At 34.5% G+C, this 21949-nt stretch overlaps 1 long non-coding RNA gene across 1 annotated transcript in view; it reads right to left on the reverse strand.

The window, feature by feature from the left end:
- Positions 1-600: 600 nt before the first annotated feature.
- LOC132712625 (uncharacterized) overlaps positions 601-21949 on the reverse strand; it is a 128911-nt gene continuing 107562 nt past the window's right edge. The window contains exon 3 of the long non-coding RNA XR_009623282.2: positions 601-687. This is a non-coding gene — a long non-coding RNA (uncharacterized LOC132712625). The remainder of the gene's footprint in view (positions 688-21949) is intronic.

Consider the following 21949-nt stretch of genomic DNA (forward strand, 5'->3'; position numbering starts at 1 on the left):
TAACTACACTAAGGACATTATCATATCCACTACTAGACAGAAAAGAATCAATTGCCTCAGTCAGCAGTATGGCAACTTCTATCTGTTGGAAAATAGAGCTACCGTATATGTTGCAAAATGTAACCTAGACCTGCTAAAGTAGTTTAGTGATTTAGACCAATAAATACAATTTCATGATAAGAGAAGCTAATGAAAAAAAAGAGTCTCAAATGATTGTGAAATTGTAAAAAAGAGGTACTGGAAATTGAATAACAAACAGTTACAAGAAAGTGAAAAAAGGAAGACAATGAAAGATACTATTAAGATTCATAATTTAAAAAAATAAATAAAGAAAATTCAGAAAGCAAAATTAACCTAAATAGGAGAATCAGGGATAGGCCACCAAGGAAAAGTACATAGAGGAATCCTAAAACTGTAAAGATGGTGTCAAAAAGCTCACAATAAGATGAAGTTAACATTATATAATTAAACATATATCAGGTGAGTTCAAAATAAAAGGAATACAAAAAAAAAGAGAGTGTCCACTACTCAAAGAGGACACAAAAAACATTAAGAGGTAACAAGGAAGAGACAAAGCTCCTTAAAACCTACTTTGTTCAGCATTCACTAATAGAATTTGAGTTCTATCAGGCCATTGTGAAGGGCAGGAATGAAGAGTAGGATTGCAGCTGGTGCTTGGTAAAATAACTGTTGAATAAATAGAGACCTTGGATGAGTCCAAATCACAGCCAGTTGGATTGAACTTCTTCATTGGATATCCATTATTTTGAATTACCAAATGACTGGAAGAAAAGTAATATTATCCCTATCTTTTGAAAGAGCAAAAAGAAGGCCCCTGTGTAGTCAGTCTGATATCAATACCTGAAAGGTTCTAGAACAAATCATATACCAATCTGATAGCAATACAGCAATTCCTGGAAGTCAGCATAGATTTATATAAAGTAAATATCATCAAGCTAATCTTATTTTTTAAAAAATTAACAATGTCCTTAGTAATTTATAGGAGTGCTGAGGATACAATATTCTACAATTTCAACTATATATTTGACAAAAACTCCATGGTATATTACTTACAAAACTAGTTAAATAAAGTCTGGGTTATGTATTGGATCTACAGCTGGCTTGAAAACTATATTCAAAGTCCTTGTATCCAGAACATACTTAAGTAGTTTAAGGTGTTGTGGGAATAGAAAAGGGATTAAAATTAATCCAGAATAGGTCCAATTATGCTATGGTTAAAGACTTTATTAGACATGCTCTGTTGACTGACTTTGCATATCTAGTCCTCCAAGAAAAAAAGAGTTAGAAAGAAATTTAGTATTCACTGTCAATGTGCCTTATTTCTCTAGAATTTGGGGACAAAGCAAAATAATAAAGATGTTAGAATAGAATGGAGAATGTGACAGAGAAATGAGTGTTCCATATATCTCTTACAGTAGACCAATCTAAAACCCCTTGCTTCTTTACGGAGATAGTTTTGGCAGATTCCAAAAGTAAATAATCTGAAATAGAAGTAGATCAGAATATCCCAGATTTGATATTCTGGATCAAACTGTAGGTTTTGTATATGTCTACAAAATTATCTTCATGGATTAGCCAAATGGACTGAGAAAAAGTTTAGGAGACTGTTTTCTTTTTGTGAGGAAACACAGTTGGAACAGAATGTTTATTTATATAGACGACCAAATACTAGTCAATAGAATTAATGCATGTTTTGTCAAGTTCAATATAGTATTCCAGTAATACAATACTATATCATTACAAAATAAATGAAGGGAATATTATTTCAGCCTCTGAGCAGGTTATATGATAATCACTTATGGACTTACAAAGAATAATTAGATTTTCAGACTTTAGTTCTGGAATCCTCATTTCTAATTTAAGATTTAACACTTTTATCTCAGAGTCAGAGGTGTAAACTGTAACTTTGAAAACAGAATTTCATTAACATGATTATATTTTAGATTCAATAGGAAAAAATAGTTAATGCAAGAAATACGTTTTCCAGACATAGTTATACAAGTACAAAAATGCCTAAATAAATGGCTTGCTTATTTTATCATTTCATGTATGGGATGGAAGAAAAGTTTCTTTTCTTAGCTGTCTGAAAGTCAGCCTCAAAAGACCCAATGGATTTAGTATGTCTATAAGTCACATTAATTTCTTTCTGCTCTTTTAATACCTTGAGGTACTTGTTCTACTTTCAAGAAAATTGCCCCTACCCAATCAATAAAAGTATAAACAGAGAATATGAATCTTTCAGAATCGATGGTGCATATAATTACATGAGTGATGGCTGAAAAGTTTGGTCAGGGAAAACAATACAGATAAACTCAAAATCTTTACAAACTAGAAGAAAAACATGCACACTTACCCATGCTTTTTATATTTATGAGGCAATATCAAGGTTAGATATTATAGAGATAGATTAAAAATGAAGTTTAATCCATTTCTACAAGTACGAAGAAATTTTTGATGGGCAAAATATTAATTTGATACAAAATGAGTATATGTGAATCCCCCTGGGTGATTGTTCACATTTTATTATGAGGTTTCAACTACCAATCTTTAAGAGACATTGGTGGCAAGTGATATAGCTTGAAAATAACTCAGTATGGAAACTGTAGATTTGATATAATTGCAGTCTTTGATAAGACATTTCTTTGACAAATCTCCAGTAAAGTTTCTCAGATGCTTTATCAAAGAGACAGCTCAATGAAATATTGAATTTGTGCAGTGACCATCAGCTTCAGATGTTTCAAAAAGTGGCAATAAGTAACTTTAAAAAAAAAAAAACCTTGGCATTTCTACTGCCTGATCTTCCAGTATGATGGCTGAAGTGGAATATACAATATATTCACATTCTCCCATACACTTTTTGATTTGAACATTAAGGTAGAAATGCAAAAGGTGAAACATAATACCCTCCTTTGCTAATGCCGCTTGCAATGCCTGAAGCCATGTGTCAGATCTTGGTGTCACTAGCCTTCTGACATAATTTAATTCATCTCCTCTCTTCCTCATCAACCTATTTATGCTTCTCAGAAGATATTCACAATATCAGGATAGTTTTAAGTATAACAATGTTTCAATGTTTCTAATACAAATTTACTCATCCAGATATTCATTTACTGTATGCAAGATATTTTGGATAAGCGAATTTATCAATAATTTGGACAATAATCTAGGATATCACTAACATGCTTTTTAAAGTTATTCTAAATTCTAGAAATATGCAATGTTTGAAAAAAGTGTTGTTTGAAACAAATATTGGTACACATATAACTCCTATCAGTAAAATCAAATTAAATCAAATGCACCTTTTCTAAGAATTGTATACTAGAGGGCACTTTTGCAAGTCACAGATTCTTTAGACAGCAGGTGCTACCTGATTGACCACTCATTCCAAGGCATCTTTCTGCCTTTGAATCCAAAGAATTGCATAACTATTACATTTTGTCTGTATCAATATATTATTTTATGTTCTATTAATGTTTTTGCATTTTTTAACACTCAGGAAATTCACTTTCATTGTTCACTTATTTATTCGTCTCAATTTTCTTTAATATGCTGAAATGAATGAACCACAAATAATTTTGTACTTAGTTTTCCCTAATGTATCCATTTTAAAACACCATAGCCTTAATATATTCTTCTCTGTGAAAACATTGAGCTAAATATAACAGATGCTAGCAGATTTTGTTCACTGCTGCATGTCTGTGTATGAAGAATTGCTTTTATTAAATTGTCCCATCCTGCTCTGTTGAAATCATTTGCAAATGTCTTTTACATCAGAATACAAACAAATGCTCAATCCGTAAAACAATGTTTACTCTGACCATCCAAAAAAGTAAATATCACAATTGGAAAATGAAAGGGAAAGCAGAATTCAATTAGATACAGATAATCCATGGCAATTGCATGGAGAGAACAATCACTTTCTTAGGACCTCATCACGATAGCATAACCCAGAAACAATATTATTTGACTACCTCACCAAAAGATCTTTATATTAGGTCCACATAAATGAAGAACTGCCATTTTAAGAGCTATTGTTTTTCTCATTTTGATCTTTGTATTCATGGTGAACACAAAGATAATGAAACACTTTTGGCCACTTGCCCATTGTTCTTGCTATTCAGCAAACATGGCTTTTCTGTTGGTGCTAATCCACCAACAAATCAATCAGTTTTGCTAATCTCAATTATCTGCTAGGAAGGGGTTAAAATATTGCCTGCTGGCTCCGCTGTCTCTTGTGTTTGGGTCTGATTGTTCAGCCCATGCTTATTGCCTTCTAACAGTGCTACCCCTACAAGATTCAACCACACTGACATTTTCCTAGCTACCCTTAAACTCTTTTCCAATACTAGAGTGAGACAGGTTTCCATTCCAGCATTGTGAATTATATTTCCAAATCTTGCCAGCTTTGCTCATGGTCTCCATCAAGTTCAGTTACTTTCATTTCCATCCATCTTCTCTGTTTCCTTCCATCCTTGTCCCCTAAACTTCTTCAGCTTCTGTTAATTGACAGGTGGCTATATGCCAAATGGTCAGCCACCAAAAGGAAGTGGTGTGCTCAAATCACTTTAAAGTGGGGCCACTTTAAAGATCTCAAGGAAGGGGATGGCAAGCCATTTCCTCCTTCCATACATCTTGCTACCTTTTTTAAGGCTGAAGAACCCTTTTTATCCTTAACTTATGTTCCTTCTCATTTTTAAACACTTTTCTTTCTTAAAAACAAAATGTCTTTGCAATATTGGGATTTTTTTAAAAAAATCTATTGCTACATTCTATTTTCCTCCTTAGTGGATTACCCTAAACTTGTAGAGCTGGATAGATAAATGACAATATATAATAAGCTTATTGCTATCTTTCATTTGCTGTAACTAAACAAGATGGTTTATTTTAACAATCAATTCTACAGGTATATTTATACTGTTTCTATAGTACATTTTAAGGTGTAAACATCCTTCTCAATAGTTTTGTATTGTTTATCTATAAGTATTAGTTTCCTGGAAAGACAAATTACTGGGTAAACCTCTCAATCATACATAGAATAAGGATGTATATGAGAATTAGTCATCCTATTTTCTCACAGTGAATGAAAACCAACATAATAGAAAATATATTGGTTATAAAAACCAAGGGTGAAAAGAAAGGGCAAGTGACAATTATATAGACAGGAAGAAAAACAAAACACAATAAGATTTTAACGCCATTTTATATATTGTACATGGCTAGTTCTTGAATCATGGTAGTTGCTGAAATTCTTTTGTTATGGTTCCTATTATTTTTTCTGTATTTTTTGTGACCTTACCTAAGTGGTTTATTCCTGCTTATGTTCTGAAGACTGACAATGGCCTCTAATACTAAATCAGAGGCAGGTATTTGAAGAACAAAGAGCCATTGAAAATTACATCCCTTCAAACCTGGACAGCTTTTTTAAAATCATGAAATGCCATCTGACAGTATGGAGTCCACTGAACATGTTTAGGTTCCTTTTTTTCTTAAAAAAAATCAAGTCTGTAAGAAGTTGAGCTGTGATGGAACAGTGAACATATAATGACTCCAGTATACTACCAATCCTAGGAATGACTTTGTGTTTGTCGGATACAACCTAATTTTACCTGTTTTGATTTTATCTGGTTTCCCCTAGGAATTTCATTGTTTAAACCCAAAGTAATGCTCGGTTGGATTTATAGTGATCTATTTTTGGTTAGAACTTTTCCTGAGTGTTTTAAATGACCATCCCTGTTATGCTACATATGATAATGTCATTTGAAGAGGGCTCATACCATTTCCTTTAGCCTCACAATATTGTACCGTTAACTTTGGTAAGAACTCCATGTAAACCAAAGGGCATTTTGATAAATTGAAAGAGTCCTTGGAGAATGACAAATATGGTATTTTCTCTGGGTATATTTAACATAAATAATGTTGGCAAACTCCAATGTAGATACTGTAGGTATTGCATTTTATTTAATAAATCATAATCTTCTTAATTCTTGGTGTGAGCTCACTATCAGATTGGGCAATTTAGTAGCATACAGAATCTGATTTTGCTGCTGTATTTTGGTATAAAGCTATGGACACAATTTACTTTCTTTTTTCTTTTTTAATTGAAAAAGTTTTTCAAATACAAATTTTTCCCCCTTTTCCCGCTCTCCTCCCTAACCCCCCCTCCCCCTCCCCTCCCCCTGTGGCTTCTACAAAATAAAACCCAAATTCATAACAGATTATATAATACTTTACCATCCTTTTGCTCCACCCCCCATACGCTGACCCTTTCTTTCTAATAATATTATTATATCACCCTTATACTATACATTTCAAAATAACATTCAACTGTAACATTATATAATAACTCCTAATTTAGCATAATAATATTATTATATCCCCCAGTTTAGCAATTTCTACTCATAATCTACCCCTTTCCTCCTCCCCCATACATATATCTCTTAATTCAAATCTTTTATATATATTAATATAAAATTTCAAAGCAACCTTCAACTATAAAACTATATAATAAATCCTAATTTGACATTTATTCAACTCATAGTCTGCCCATTTCTTCCACCCCCATACATATATCTCTTAACTCAAATCTTTTACATGTATTCATATCTAAATATAATATCCCTTTTCTTAAACTAAACAATCAATAAGCTAACCTGTCTCCACCCACTTTTCTACAGGACTACCATACATAATAATTTTTAATATCTTTATTCTTCTGCCCACACCACTAAGAAGTATTCCCTTATATAAATAAAATCCTCAAATGACTTTAAGCTTGTAATCCATATGATATCTTCTGTAATGTCTTTCAGCTGGATTGTTAACTCCATCACCCATGTTAGGGTAACATCACATCCTAATTCCAACAGTATGTTCGGTATCTTCAATTACCATCTGCCCCCATCAATAGTAGATGTCTTCATGTATAAAAAAACCACCCGAGTGACTTTATATTTGTATTCCATATAGTATCTATTGTAATGTCTTTCATCTAAATTATTAATTCCAACCACCGTAATAGGGTAACAACCAGATCTTCTGCGTGCCCCAATCCCATAACTCTCTTGCCTTGTAGCTCAGCATAAACGTAATACATTTATCAAAGAATCCAAAATAGATAGTTCCAATCCATTCAGTTTAAGGCCATTTTCACATCCCAAAAGTACAGCACTGCAGAGGTCTGTCACTCTCCTCAAGATAATATAAACCAATACTTTGCCTCAGCTATATTTTCATGTATTCAATCATCTCTTAGATAACTGGCATTACACTGTTGTTTAGTCTAAAGGTTTTTATTTTTGTAGGACCTGCTTCTTCTTTTCTTGACTTTTTGTGGGTTAGATCTCCATCCTGGTTTCCTTTCTATAAGTTGTATATCAACTGTTTGGTTTCCATGCTGATCTATAACTTGATCTTGTTGGTTTTGCTTTTGTGGCTTAAATCTCCATTCTGGTTTCTTTTCTATGAGTTGTATATCAACTGATTGATTTCCATGCTGGTCTGTAACGTGATAAGTCATCACATTAGAATCCAAAGCCGCCTCTCTTGTATTTGTAAATAGTTCAGCTGAGACCTCTGAAGGAGAATCCAGAAACGGCTCTCATCTACAAAGACCTCTGTAACTTGTTGTTTTTCCATTACTTCCACCTCCATCTGCTTATCCTGAATTTCTATCTCTTGTTGATTTTGCTTTTCTTTATTCCACTCATGTATTATACATGGATGTTGAACCCATTTTGAGAATCTTATAGTAAAATTCTTCCGCTTTTTCAACAGTATTTAGTTGATATCTTTCTCCTTGATATCTCAATATTATACCAACTGGAGCATCCCACCTGAATGAGATGTTTTGTTTCTTTAGCTCAGTAACTAAAAATCCAAATTTCTTTCTGTCTTTTAACATCTTGGGTGGCAACTCTTTATATATCCAGATCTTTCTTCCATTCAGTTGTAGAGTAGAATTAAAGGATTTTTGCACAATATCATTTCTTATTCCTTTATCTCTAAAGTAAATCACCACATCTCTAGGCAATTGCCTTTGCAATCCAAGAATTTACTCTATAGGCCTTGTCAATCTTACAAGATACCTCCTTAGGATGAACCTTTAAAATCCCAGCCAGAACTTCAGCAGATATTTTTCTTAAATCATCTCTATTATTTTCCTGTAACCCTCTCATTCTAACCGCAAATTCCATGAGCCTGTATTGCATCATTGTAATTTCTTTTTCAATCCCTTGTTTTATATTTTCTGCATTGTAAGTCTCGTGATCAGCTTCCTTTTTAGACTTTACTTCTGAGCTATTATCTTGAATATTTATCAAATCATTTTCAATTCTTTGTATTTTATTATCCAAATTATAAATCTTATCATCAACTTCCTCCATTTTAGACTCTAATAACTTGATATTTTTATCCATCTTTATAACTATTTCTGAAAAAGCATTAGTCACTGTTACAATCTTTCGTTGCAAGTTATCATACTTTAGTTGTATCAATTCTTTAATTTCCTGCCTAAATTTTTCAAGATTCTGGTTCACCATATTGTCATGTCTTGCCATCTCCTCCAGAACAAATTCTTTTAGGTTAAAACCATTCTTCTGAGTCTGCAAGTTCGAAACTTGTTCACATAGTTTGTAAATGGGGGAACCCCCCCCCTGCTGCTTGTTTGTCTGGCTTTGTTAGTTTTGACGCCATCCTGCCACACAGACAAACTCTTTTTAAAGAAAGAAGACTTCTCTCCAAACAAAGTCAATATCAAATCTCCAAGAGGAAAGAAACATAAAATAGAAATTTTTCTTCTCAATTCTAGCCAGCGCTGTTTATTCTGCTACTTTGTAGCTTGTTAAACTATTCAGACGGAAAGACTTTTGCTTTCAGCTTTCTTCTTCTCAAGCCTCAGCGGTCGCCATTTTAAACTTTTTTCCCCTTCACTTTTAAGATCGCTTATAAATCATTAAAAATACTTGCGATTTAGGGTCCCAAGTCCAGATCTCATCCTCTTTAATTAAACAATCTGTTGATTTTCAGTGAAAGGCTTGGTCTCGTCGCCTGGCTCTGCAAAGAGCAGAGTTCTTCCGAAGCCCAGAGCAGCGGCGAAGAAAATAGGGAGCCTCATCCTGCTTTGTCCCCAAGAGTAAAACAAAAACTCTGGGGACTTCGCAGAGGGCTCTACCTGCCCTCGCCTGCTCTATCTCACATATCCTTATGGAAATGGAGTTTTTCGAGCCGCCTTTCAGCTGTGAAGGCGGCTTTTTACGGGCGACGGGGCTGGCGGTCCCAAGGGACCGTCTGACAGTGACGGAAGCCAAACCGGAAGCCGACACAATTTACTTTCATGAAGATTTGTTTGTTTGTTTATATTTGGATGTCACCCGACTCTAATCAACTCTGGGAGCTCACAGCAACAAAATTATTTGGAAAACAACAAAATACAAAAAAATCAAAATCAAAATCAAGCAAGTACAAAAATGATCAGAAAATGGCAATCCAATAACAAGGCAAACATAAAACATCACAATTGCATGTATCCTCCCCAAGGTCTGGATAAATAGGCAGGTCTTTAAGGATTTTCATAATGTCAGGATGGGAGCCGTACAAATCTCATGATAGCTGTTTGTAATCTTTTTGGCACATGACAATGCTCTATACTAATTGATTTTGTAATTCTAGTATCAGCTTTATGTTTTACTAATGGTGTAAACTGTCATCATTATAGTAAATTGTCTAAAGTGCTTCTAAAAATATTTTAGGTTCTCCTAAATTGTACTTCACTGACATTTTGAATTCTTGGTTTTCATGTGCTTGATTTACTAGTTTTTGATCAGCTTTGCTGAGGACCATATGGGTGGAATTATGGCTTCTGGAATAAAATTTCCTCAATAGCTTGGCAGAGAAGACATTTTCTTTGTTTGTTTCCAGATCGACTTCATAGTTCAGTTGATCAGCTTCTTAAGGATGTAATAAGAGCCTTGCCATTTGTCTTGTAATCTGCACTCAGGGCTAGGTAGGAAAAGGAGGACTTGACCTTCTACCCCAGAAGTTTTTTCTTGAGTGTTCCTTTCTTACCAGCTTTCTGAGTTTGGAAAACTAGGATTAAACATTCTTGGGCAATCTCAGTTAGGCTAACTTTTCTCTCAGGATGAAAACATACTTTGATTAGATTATCTACTATTCCCTTTGTCATGCTGGTCTTCAAATGATAGCCTCCACATAGCTGCAGACCACCAAAATATATTGGCCCCTTTATTAGTTTTGGGAAGAGTTTTGCTGGTATTCCTGGCCACATACCTTTGGCAATCCCTGGTTATAAAAACCAGTTTAATGTTCAGCATGAAGTTTATTGTTTCCCTAAATGTCCTGCTAACAGATGTTCATGTGCTAATTTTAGAATACATTTGTTAAGTACCAGCAAATATTCTATTCTCTTTTGAAAAAAAAATTGAATACAATACAAAATTCCATTGAAACATTCATAAATGGGCTTTGTACAGGTGGTGCTTGACTGATGACCACAACTGAGCCCATCATTTATATTGCTAAGTGATAGTTGTTAAGTGAGTTTTTCCATTTTACAATATTTCTTGCCACAGTTGTTAAGTGAATCACTCGGGCTGTAAAGTTAGCAATACAGTTGTTAAGTGAATCTGACTTCCCCATTGATTTTGCTTGTCAGAAGGTCACAAAAGTTGATCACATGACCCCAGGACATGCAACTATCATAAATATGAGTCAGTTGTCAAGTGTCTGATCATGTAATTTTTGTAATGCTGCAATGGTTGCAAGTGTGAAAAACGGTCATAAATCATGTTTTTTAGTGCCATTGTAACTTCAAACGGTCACTAAATGAAATGTTGTCAGTTGAAGACTATCTGTATTCAAATTCCTTATGTCCTGCTTTATTGCTTTTTAACACCTTATCAGAGGGAGCCAATTCTTTATATTGCCTTGCTATCAATCTCCCATTTGAGGGTCATCTCTCCTAATGCTTTTCTTCTGAGCCTATCAGCTTTTCTAAAAGTATTTATGGAGATAGACGGCAGGGCTAAAAGGTGGAAAGCAACATACCAAGGGCCATTTAAAAAACTCCGGGGAAGGAGGTAGAGAGTATTGTACAGGTGAAACTCGAAAAATTAGAATATCGTGCAAAAGTTCATTTATTTCAGTAATGCAACTTAAAAGGTGAAACTAATATATGAGATAGACTCATTACATGAAAAGTGAAATAGTTCAAGCCTTGATTTGTCATAATTTTGATGATTATGGCTTACAGCTCATGAAAACCCCAAATTCACAATCTCAGAAAATTAGAATATTGTGAAAAGGTTTAATATTCTAGGCTCAAAGTGTCCCACTCTAATCAGCTAAGAAAGCCAGAACACCTGCAAAGGGTTCCTGAGCCTTTAAATGGTCTCTCAGTCTGGTTCAGTAGGAATCACAATCATGAGAAAGACTGCTGACCTGATAGTTGTGCAGAAAACCTTATGGAGGGTGTCACCCTCCATAAGGAGGGAAAGCCTCAAAAGATAATTACAAAAGAAGTTGGATGTTCCCAAAGTGCTGTATCAAAGCACATTAATAGAATGTTATGTGGAAGGGAAAAGTGTGGAAGAAAAAGGTGCACAAGCAGCAGGGATGACTGCAGCCTGGAGAGGATTGTCAGGAAAAGGCCATTCAAAAGTGTTGGGGATTTTCACAAGGAGTGGACTGAGGCTGGAGTCAGTGCATCAAGAGCCACCACACACAGACAGATCCTGGACATGGGCTTCAAATGTTGTATTCTTCATCAAGCCGCTCCTGAACAACAAACAATGTTAGTAGCATCTTACCTGGGCTAAAGAAAAAAAGAACTGATCTGTTGCTCAGTGGTCCAAAGTCCTCTTTTCTGATGAGAGCAACTTTTGCATCTCATTTGGAAACCAAGGACCCAGAGTCTGGAGGAAGAATGGAGAGGCACACACTGCAAGATGCTTGAAGTCCAGTGTGAAGTTTCCACAGTCTGTGTTGATTTGGGGAGCCATGTCATCTGCTGGTGTTGGTTCACTGTGCTTGACAATGCAGCTGTCTACAGGAGATTTTGGAGCACTTCATGCTTCCTTTCGCAGACGAGCTTTATGGGGATGCTGACTTCATTTTCCAGCAGGACTTGGCACCTGCCCACACTGCCAAAAGTACCAAAACCTGGTTCAATGACCATGGGATTACTGTGCTTGATTGGCCAGCAAACTCGCCTGACCTGAACTCCATAGAGAATCTATGGGGCATTGCCAAGAGAAAGATGAGAGACATGAGACCAAACAATGCGGAAGATCTGAAGGCCGCTATTGAAGCATCCTGGTCTTCCATAACAGCAGTGCCTCAGGCTGATAGCATCCATGCCACGACGCATTGAGGCAGTAATTGATGCAAAAGGGGCCCAAACTAAGTACTGAGTACATATGCATGCTTATACTTTTCAGAGGTACGATATTGTTCTATGTACAATCCTTGTTTTATTGATTTCATGTAATTCTGAGATTGTGAATTTGGGGATTTCATGAGCTGTAAGCCATAATCATCAAAATTATGACAAATCAAGGCTTGAACTATCTCGCTTTGCATGTAATGAGTCTATCTCATATATTAGTTTATGAAAAATTAAATTGCATTACTGAAATAAATGAACTTTTGCACGATATTCTAATTTTTCGAGTTTCACCTGTATTTCATTCTTTCAAAGCCACCAAGATCTGAATTAAATTAAGGCTATTTGATTTTTTATAATTTTATTTACACTAGCAGAATATATCATGGTTCATGATGTTCCTTTGGCTATTGAGTAATTATTCTTTGGCTGTTGAGTAAGAACAATCTGTCTAGTTTGAAGACATTCCATCTTTCATTTTCCTGTGATATTGGCATAGATCTGTGTTTCCTTAGATATATGTCTCTTTTACACACGCACCCACAATCTATATTCAGTACAGATTTTTTCGCAATATTACTGTTTTCTAAATTATATTTGAAGAATCCATTAGACCATAGGTTAATGAGATGTAAAACGTGTAGGAAGAAATTGCCCTTGAAACTTTGCTATGTATGTTGTTGTGGCCAATTTCAAAGCCAGTTAGAGGACTATAAACAAAATTCAAATTAGGAAAAGAAGACACTGACAATGATTTTTCTTTGAATATTAACATTTCAAAGTGTCACATTGAAAGTTAGTTTTATCAGCAGGAGCCTTCATATTTAGATTTCAAATTCTGAAGAAGATGACTTATTCAGGACTTTGACAGTACCTTGTTCACAGAAAGATATATTTCTTGGGAAAGAAAAAAGGAAAGGGAAAAAATTGCTTTTCAGGTAAAGTGAATATGACTATATTTCTGTGTCCTTGAGCTGCTCAGAAGATTGATAAAATCATTTAGAAAAAATGAATAATATTTATACATGTTTCTGTAATTCTCTTATTTCCCTCCCCATTGCTATACAAGGATGGCACTTAAAAACAAAGAAGCATTCAAGAACAAAAACCACAATAGAAAGAGAATATTGCAGTACTGCTCTATTTTGTATACAGTACATATTTTATTCAGATATTTATTCCTGAGATTTGTTTGGATGCAAATACTATTTCTAGAACAAGCTGTGCCATTCAATAACATTTGTTAGAAAAGGTGCTATCCTGATTTTTTGCCACAATAGACTATGGATAGTATTGACTTATGACCACAATTGGTCACAACTGAGATTGGAATTTTTGTTGCTAAATGATCTGATTGTTACACGAGTCATGTGGCTGAACCCGATTTTACAACCATTTTTACCATAGTCTTTAAGTGAATCATGCAATTGATTAGTGAATCACATTAAGCAAATCCACCTTTCCCCTTTGAATTTGATTGTCAGAAGTTGGCTGCAAATTGTGATCATGTGACCCCAGCAACTGGGTATTTGCAACTGTGCAAATACAAACCAGTTGCCAAACATCCAAATTGTGATCACCTGACCATGTGGGTGCTACAACATTGTAACTTTGAGGAAAGGTCAAAGTCACATAAATCACTTTTTTCAACACCATTATTTCTCTGAACTGTTGTTAAGCAAATGGTTGTAGGCTGAAGACTACCTGTAACACAGCCCTTGTCCTATAATGTCTTAGAAGAGTGGTTGTAGAGGACAGGGGAAAAGAACATTTCCAGGTGCCATCATGTGATTTTGCATAAAAATACAATATATTTTAAAATGGTAGAAATGTTGTTCTCCACGTACTAAAGCAAGGCTGTCAAACTCGCGGCCCATGTGTCACACACTGGCCACGCCCATGCCCGGTTTAATGAAGGCAAAAAAAATCCCGATACATCATGTGACACCACCATGACAACGTGAGTTTAACACCCCTGTACTAAAGTGTTGCCCATTAACCAGTCATTGGTTGTATTGGAGCCAAGTACTGTTTTCACTATATCCTTCTTAAGTATAAAAGCAATGTCATTTCTTCTTTGTTCTTCATGCCCTGAGTAACCAATTATCAGCCCTTCCAGGTAAACCAAACAGAATCACTTATTCTACTTTATTGTAAGGCTACATTAACAAAATCTTGATCTTCAGACTGCAAGTGTCAAATCCCAATCCATCTCAATTCACTGATGCCTAAAATGTCAGGTTTGTAGTTGTTTCATTTCATCCTTCACTGTGTCAAGTTTTCTCATGTACATGCTTTTTGTGTTCATGTGTTCGTGTTGCTTTTCGTGTTCATGTTCACTGTAATTCTCCATCCCAGAGTGGTGAAAATATAAAATTTATAATAACAGGCACTTAAGGTATCTTTTAAACCAGTCATATTTACAGGTTAGTTTATCTTTCTTAATGGTAAAGGTAGTTCTTATTTCACCTTGAAAACTATTGGCCCAGGTATAATATTAAAAAACAGATTATGTTTCTATTTTATTCTAAAAAAGTCATACCATACTCTCTCTCTGTGTGTGTGTCTTTCAAATTAAATGTTTTGTATAATTTTAATCTATCACATCAAGAGGACAAGAAATGAGGTTTTAATGCACTGATAACTTACAAAATATGAAAACCTAAGTTATCATGGGATTGAAATCCCTGTCAATACAGTTTATTTCAGCACAGATGCTAATTGCAGAAGAAAATCCAAAAGATTCAAAGGATTTGTATATGTGTGGGTGTGTGCATTATCATATTGTTATTCAGACAAATAGCACGCCTGATTGCAGAATGTGGGGAATTAATATTTGCAAATCATTATTGTACAAAGAAGTGCCAATAATGAAAAGTAATATTATTTGCAAACATTGTTTGGGAACACCAGCTCTAATAAATACAATAGCAGATGGGTCTAGATTGAATATAAGTCACGAAGAGACTCCAGAGGCTTTGCTTGTTTATGAGCAGCTGCTGAACCTTAAGAGGAAATTTTACCCTGGGTGTCTTCTATTGTTCTAAATGCTGGATTTAAAAAACAACAACAAAAACCAGGGGGGCAGGAGACATTGTACTTTGTGTGTGTAGGGAGGTATTGTTTAATATCTCCGATCATCTTGCTGGATTTTCTCTTTCATTTTACTTGTCCCTTTTCGGTAATAAAGCTGGCGTTGGAGATCGGAGAGTTGAAATGCAGGACTCTACAATTTAGAGAAGAGATAATTAGCCATGAAATGGCAGGAAATAAGGCCAGTATTAATTCTTGGCCTGAATTATGTTGTTTGCTGCGGCATTTTTTAAATCATTGTTTTTTTAAAATACACTTTCAAATGCTGATTTTTTAAATTATATTTATTCTAAGATATATATAATTCTTTACAACAACAAAATTTTACCTATTCCCAAGAAATGCATTGCATTTGTATATCCATTGAGTTCCAAATTTAAAATTAGGCAGCTACATCATTTTATGTTATGTTATTTGATATGAATTTGCAAATTTCTGTAGATTTTCCTTCAGGTACAACCTTCAAATTAGAGCCAGTTTGGTGTAGTGATTAAGGCATCAGGATAGAAACAAGGAGCCCATGATCCCGCCTTAACAAAGCCAGTTGGGTGACCTGGGAGAGGTCCTAGGAAAGAGGCAATGGCAGGCTACTTCTGAAAAACCTTGTCAAGAAAATACGGGGACGTGCTCAGATATTCTCTGAGAATTGAACATGATTGAACAGAAAAAAAGTGAAACAATCTTCAAATCCCTAAAGTGTTCAGAAGAATTAATAATTCTACTTGCTGAGATACCACCAGCTTTTATTATGTAACCATCTGATCAATAAAATTCTGGAGGATTAAATCTTATTTTAGTTAATACATTATTAATTACTATTGATTCAGTAAAGAACTGAAAAGTTAACGGCAACATCATTTATATGAGACTTAATCCAAATGACAAGTGCATAATAGAGATTCTTGTGAAATAGTTTCCAGGGATAATTAGAGAAAGAAAAAAAAGAAAGATTGTTGACTATTTTATTTTTTAAACAAAAAAATACATTAAAAAGAAGTACTCTTATGATGAAAGTAAGAGTTAGAAACTATCATGGAAAATATACACTGCTCAAAAAAATAAAGGGAACACAAGCAGAAGACATCCGAGATCTGAATGAATGAAATAGCCTTATTAAATAGTTTGTTTGTTACATACAGTAGTTTTGTGTTTCCTTTAGTTGTTTTGGCAGTGTGTAAACTACTGTATGTAAAGAACAAAGTATTTAATAAGGCTATTTCATTCATTCAGATCTCAGATGTCTTCTGCTTGTGTTCCCTTTATTTTTTTGAGCAGTATATATTGCTGATGAAGAAATTCTTAATAACTGAAAATAAAAGAGGTTATTCCAGACACTGAAATGAATGAACCTTACATTTTCATGCTTTGAGTTTATGTATTGCAAATCAGGAAATTATTAATTTTACCATTTGCATAATAGGCAGAAGGACAAGTTGGTGGATGGGAAGAGAAGCATTAATACTCAAAGCTTAAATGGTGGTATTTTTACCTAACCTGACATATTTGATTCATGGAAATCAAACAAATATTAACTTATGTCTATGAGTTAATGGGTGGGTTATTAAATTAATGAGTCCAATTTATATGTTGTTACAAAAATACTAATGAAATGTTAAAGGTAGTTAAAATCTAAATATATATATCTTTAGAATACAGACCATTGAAAAAAATCTTTGTAGTAAAAGCTTCTTATGTACTACCAGTAACTTCTTTCCATTATTGTATTATTGTCTTAATACAATAGAGAATTAAGACCTAAGATTAGTCACTTGTGCAGCAAAGCAGAAAACTGTTTCTTCCTTCTCCCAACTGAAAGTAATTAAATTAAGAAGAGGGGATAGCAATTTCCATCCCAATACTTGTGATCCCTTCTTCCTGATATATTGATTTAGCATAAAACACTTTATTTTATTTTGCTTCAGATATACCTATAATTTACATGGAATTCACTAGGAGTTTTAATGGAGTGTAATGTTTCTGATAGCTGACAACTTATGAAAGATTTTATGCTCAAAAAATGGAGATTAAAATGGGTGAAATATTCATCTGTCTCTGTTTTTTTGTGAGATACAATATTCATAATGCAAAATTCTGTGGCAAGTATTTATGTTTATTTTCATTTTTTTCCATGGAAGCCTTATTTGGAATGGCTTTTAATATGTATTAGTGCCTTAGAGAATTGAGTCATGGAACAACTCAACTAAAACTTTCTCATATTGATAAAAGAGTTGAATTCCCTTATCTCTTATATTCGGGCTGATACTGCGTACGCCAAGTAATAACAAAGTTGTTTTGCCCTTTTTATTGTACTTTGACTTCATGGTTTCAAAAGGAAGGAAGGAAGGAAGGAAGAAAGAAAGAAAGAAAGAAAGAAGTTTGTTAAGAATGATTACATAAACAACAATAAGAGTAATTTATTAAATTTATATGTTGCCTAATTCCCAGCCATTCTGGGTGCATCTATATCAATGTATTATACTTGTTTGTCAATAATATATTTTTACAATTGCTAAATTGCTAATTCTATAAAGTAGTCTTTCTTTCTTTCTTTCTTTCTTTCTTTCTTTCTTTCTTTCTTTCTTTCTTTCTTTCTTTCTTCCTTTCTTTTTCATTCATTCATTCTTTCTTTCTCTTTCTCTTTCTTTTTTCTCTTTCTTTTTTCTTTTTCCTTTCTTCCTTCCTTCCCCTTCCTTCCTTCCTTCCTTCCTTCCTTCCTTCCTTCCTTCCTTCCTTCCTTCCTTCCTTCCTTCCTTCCTTCCCTTATATGGCACCCCATTTCTAAAACAGCTCACAAGAAATAACATTAACTTATTAGAGCCTTACAAAACAATTATATAAACTTAAAGAACAGCAAGGTCCTGTACGGATATTTGAGACCTCTGCCAGATCTCACAGGATAGGCAAATACAACTTTAAAAAATTGTCTGAAGTCCCTGAGCCATGTAGGACTTTGAAAGTAATAGTCGGTACCATGAATCACACCCAGAAGAAAATATTGTTCTGCAGTATAAATATTTCTGTTTTCATAAATTTTCATTGGTTACATTAGTACCCTTTCCTTATATCGAGTAACATTCCTTAATATTAGATATTCAGTGGCAGGTATACATCTCCTCATTATCCCTCAACCAGTCTAATGGTGATCTGTCTTATGCACAGTCAAGACAATTTTTAATCCTTGTTTAAATTTGTTTTTACTTTCCTGATCCTTCCTTATGCATTGCAAACAAAAATGTTTTGCCTACTGTGATTTCAAGATCCTTTCAATCTAAAATTTTGAAAAGCCATATAAATATTCATTCTGGAAGAAACACCCAGATATGGCATCTAAGAAAGACAAATTAATCTTAATTTGGTACAGGTTATTTTTTAAAAATATTTTTTAATATTTAATATTTTTGAATCAAAATACATTTGCACATTGTTAGCATTGTCCTTTAAATAATAAGGAAATTGTCCACATCACAATGGCCTGTGGTTTAAGGTTTTTTTTTTACTATATGAGAAGGGTACCAAAAGAAACAAACAGAACCTTATCACCACTTTGTAAATAGATTATGTCTGGCAGATGCTTTCTGTATTGCGTTAATTTAAATTGTATTCAAATAGCCAGGAAACCACTGTGGGGACCATATTGCAACCAAGCTTGTCTTCTTGACTAGTGTCATATTGGTGTACATATTGCTAAAAACCAAGACAAACTTTGAAAAAAAAAGTTTTTTATAAATTATGAATGTTACACCATCACAATGACAATAAAATCATGCAAAAATAAAACATATTCTGTTTGTTCTATCGATTCATTTCAGGAAGAAGGAGGGACCTTCTACTTAGCACTAGACCAACTTGTTCACATTGTATATAAAATGTACAAAGGTACTAAAAGGAAAATAATGGCTTCCTGATTATGTTATTTTTAAATAAACATATATTTTCATTGAAGTGTTCATGTTCCTATGGGAAAATTGTAGCATATTTATTTATTTATATACCACCCAATTCCTAAAACTCTACATGCTTTACAATTTATCTATTTAAAAAACATGGACATTAACTCAACAAAAAACAGCAGCCCAAGGTTGTATAAAGGCAATACCACAAAAGCAATTACCAATGCCTGCTAAACTGTTAAATGTTCCTCCCTTGCCTTGTGCATATGGGCTGGTAAGATCCCTGCAGGTATTTGGGAGCCAAACCATTTAGAAATTTATAGGTCAAAACTCATAATCTATAATCCAATGTGTGTCAGATGCAATAAACCAGGAACCAGGCTAGAATTCAAAAATATATAAGTTTATTTCATGGTACCTGTACACAAGAATCTGATCTATTAACGGTCATGGCAAACTGGTGCCAGATAAGAGTCAATGGACTTCAAGGGGTGCTAGACTTAGATCTCTTATGGGGGCATAGAGACTCCAAACTGCTGATATGTTTGACCCTCAGCCTGGTCACCTTCTACACTGTGGGAACTAAGAATTGGCATTATACTGCAGTCTCCTAATGTATTTTGTAACTGTATTTTGTAACAATTATAATTTTTAGGTCACATTAGAGACAGTTGCATACAGAGTACATTATTATAACCTAAGTGCATGAGGATGAAAGCAAGTCACTGCAGCCAGGGCGTCACTATCTAAATAAGTCTGCAATTGGTGTAGCAGCAGTGGTGGGTTGCTACCGGTTTGCCCTGTATTGGGTGAACTGGTAGTGGTGGTGGCGGGAGGCTCCACCCACCTGCCGAGATACTTCTGCACTTGCGCAAAAGTGTCGCACACACAAGCACATGAGCAAAACGGTAGCAAACTAAATTGAAACCCACTACTGTGTAGCAGCCTACATTGGGCATTTCCCCATTCCTCAGTAGATTTTGCCTGCTGTTCCAGTTGGTGTTGTGAGTCCAGGAGGCTTGTAGATCACTTTATTCAACATTTTTAAAGTTGGCTTGGTAGAACTGCTTCAGATGAAACTGAGCTATTTGAGCTAGTTCAGAATATGTTCATTGTATAAAAAAAGGAAGAAGACCAAATATGCGAATTGTAATTTATGCAAATATTGCCATTGTTGCACATGTTTTCATTATAAATGTCTCCTGCTTTTTCTCTATCTTAAACTACTGTTTTTTTTCTCTATAAGTGAAACATTTCTCCTTCTCCAGAATCAAGCTATTGTTCAATGTGAGATATCACAATATGTCTTTGTCACAATATATCTCTGAGAACAAAAAAAAATTAACCTTATTGGAAGAAATCATATCATTTTGACATTCATCATTTTTGTTGAGTATGTTGAATGAGAGAGAGACTAAGGGAGTAGGAGCGGGGGAAGAAAGCCCTGAAGTCAAAGGGAACTGTTAAACATTTTCCTTGTCATCAAAGTAAGCAGATTGTAGCCCAGCAACACTTTTGATTTCATGCCTGAGTTATGGATTCTCTCTTTAACAAATCAACTATAAACAACCCACACAGTTGGTTCTAGTAATTTTCAAAATATGATATACATACATTTAACTTTATAATCTTGTGATCAGTGCCACCATGGGGAAAAATAATAAATCAAGTTCTATTGTGCTGCTTTATATGCTGCTGGAATGTGTAGCTGCTGCGCAGATATTTGATTGATTTGTCACACATGGATAGGGATACATGGATGGGGCTTATCAGTGTCACTTTTGGTTTTATAAGCCTACAAGGCAGCCACAAGCCTCACACCATACTGTGATATGTTTCTTCCTGACACACCTATTTATCTTTATTTATTGAATATCCTCAGGTTGCTTCTGGGAAGAATCTCTTGCTTCCCTCTCAGTGTAAGAAGAAAGCAGATTGAGTAAAGTTGATTAACACACACACACACACACACACACACACACACACACACACACACTATAGCCTGAAATCTTAATTAATATCATTTTGTAAGCCTCACTGAATTTAGTGGGGCTATTATTTATATACTCCTGTATATAAATATTTATAGAATTGGACTTTGTAAATTGTCTATTTCAAATCTTCATCATAATTGAAATTGGCATATGGTAAATTTCATCTATTGGGATGACCAATATTTTGATGGAGTCACACTTAACATCTGTGGACAGTATTAGGTACAGAACTAATGCAAAGTGGGTGCAGCTGTGCCATGTAGGTGGATATGACCATGGTAGTAATTGTGATGGTGGTGATGCCTGGTTGAGGTAAAGAAGGACACGAGAGTTTTATTGTTTTTGAAAGGGTTAATGCTCTTTTGGCCTAAGCAGCATATAGCCAATCTAGGCTGATCTTGGAAACTAAGTAGATTTGGCCCCAGTTAGTACTTGAATGGAACTCCAGAACTGAACACTGGAATGGGAAATTGGAGGAAAAAAATCTATAAAAAAGCAATTACTTCCATAACCCTGTGAAGAAAATGGCTTGGAAGCTGTTACCTAGGCATCAA

The sequence above is a fragment of the Pantherophis guttatus genome, chromosome 7, assembly GCF_059756535.1.
Source record: "Pantherophis guttatus breed Tessera chromosome 7, ASM5975653v1, whole genome shotgun sequence".
Classification (NCBI taxonomy): domain Eukaryota; kingdom Metazoa; phylum Chordata; class Lepidosauria; order Squamata; family Colubridae; genus Pantherophis; species Pantherophis guttatus.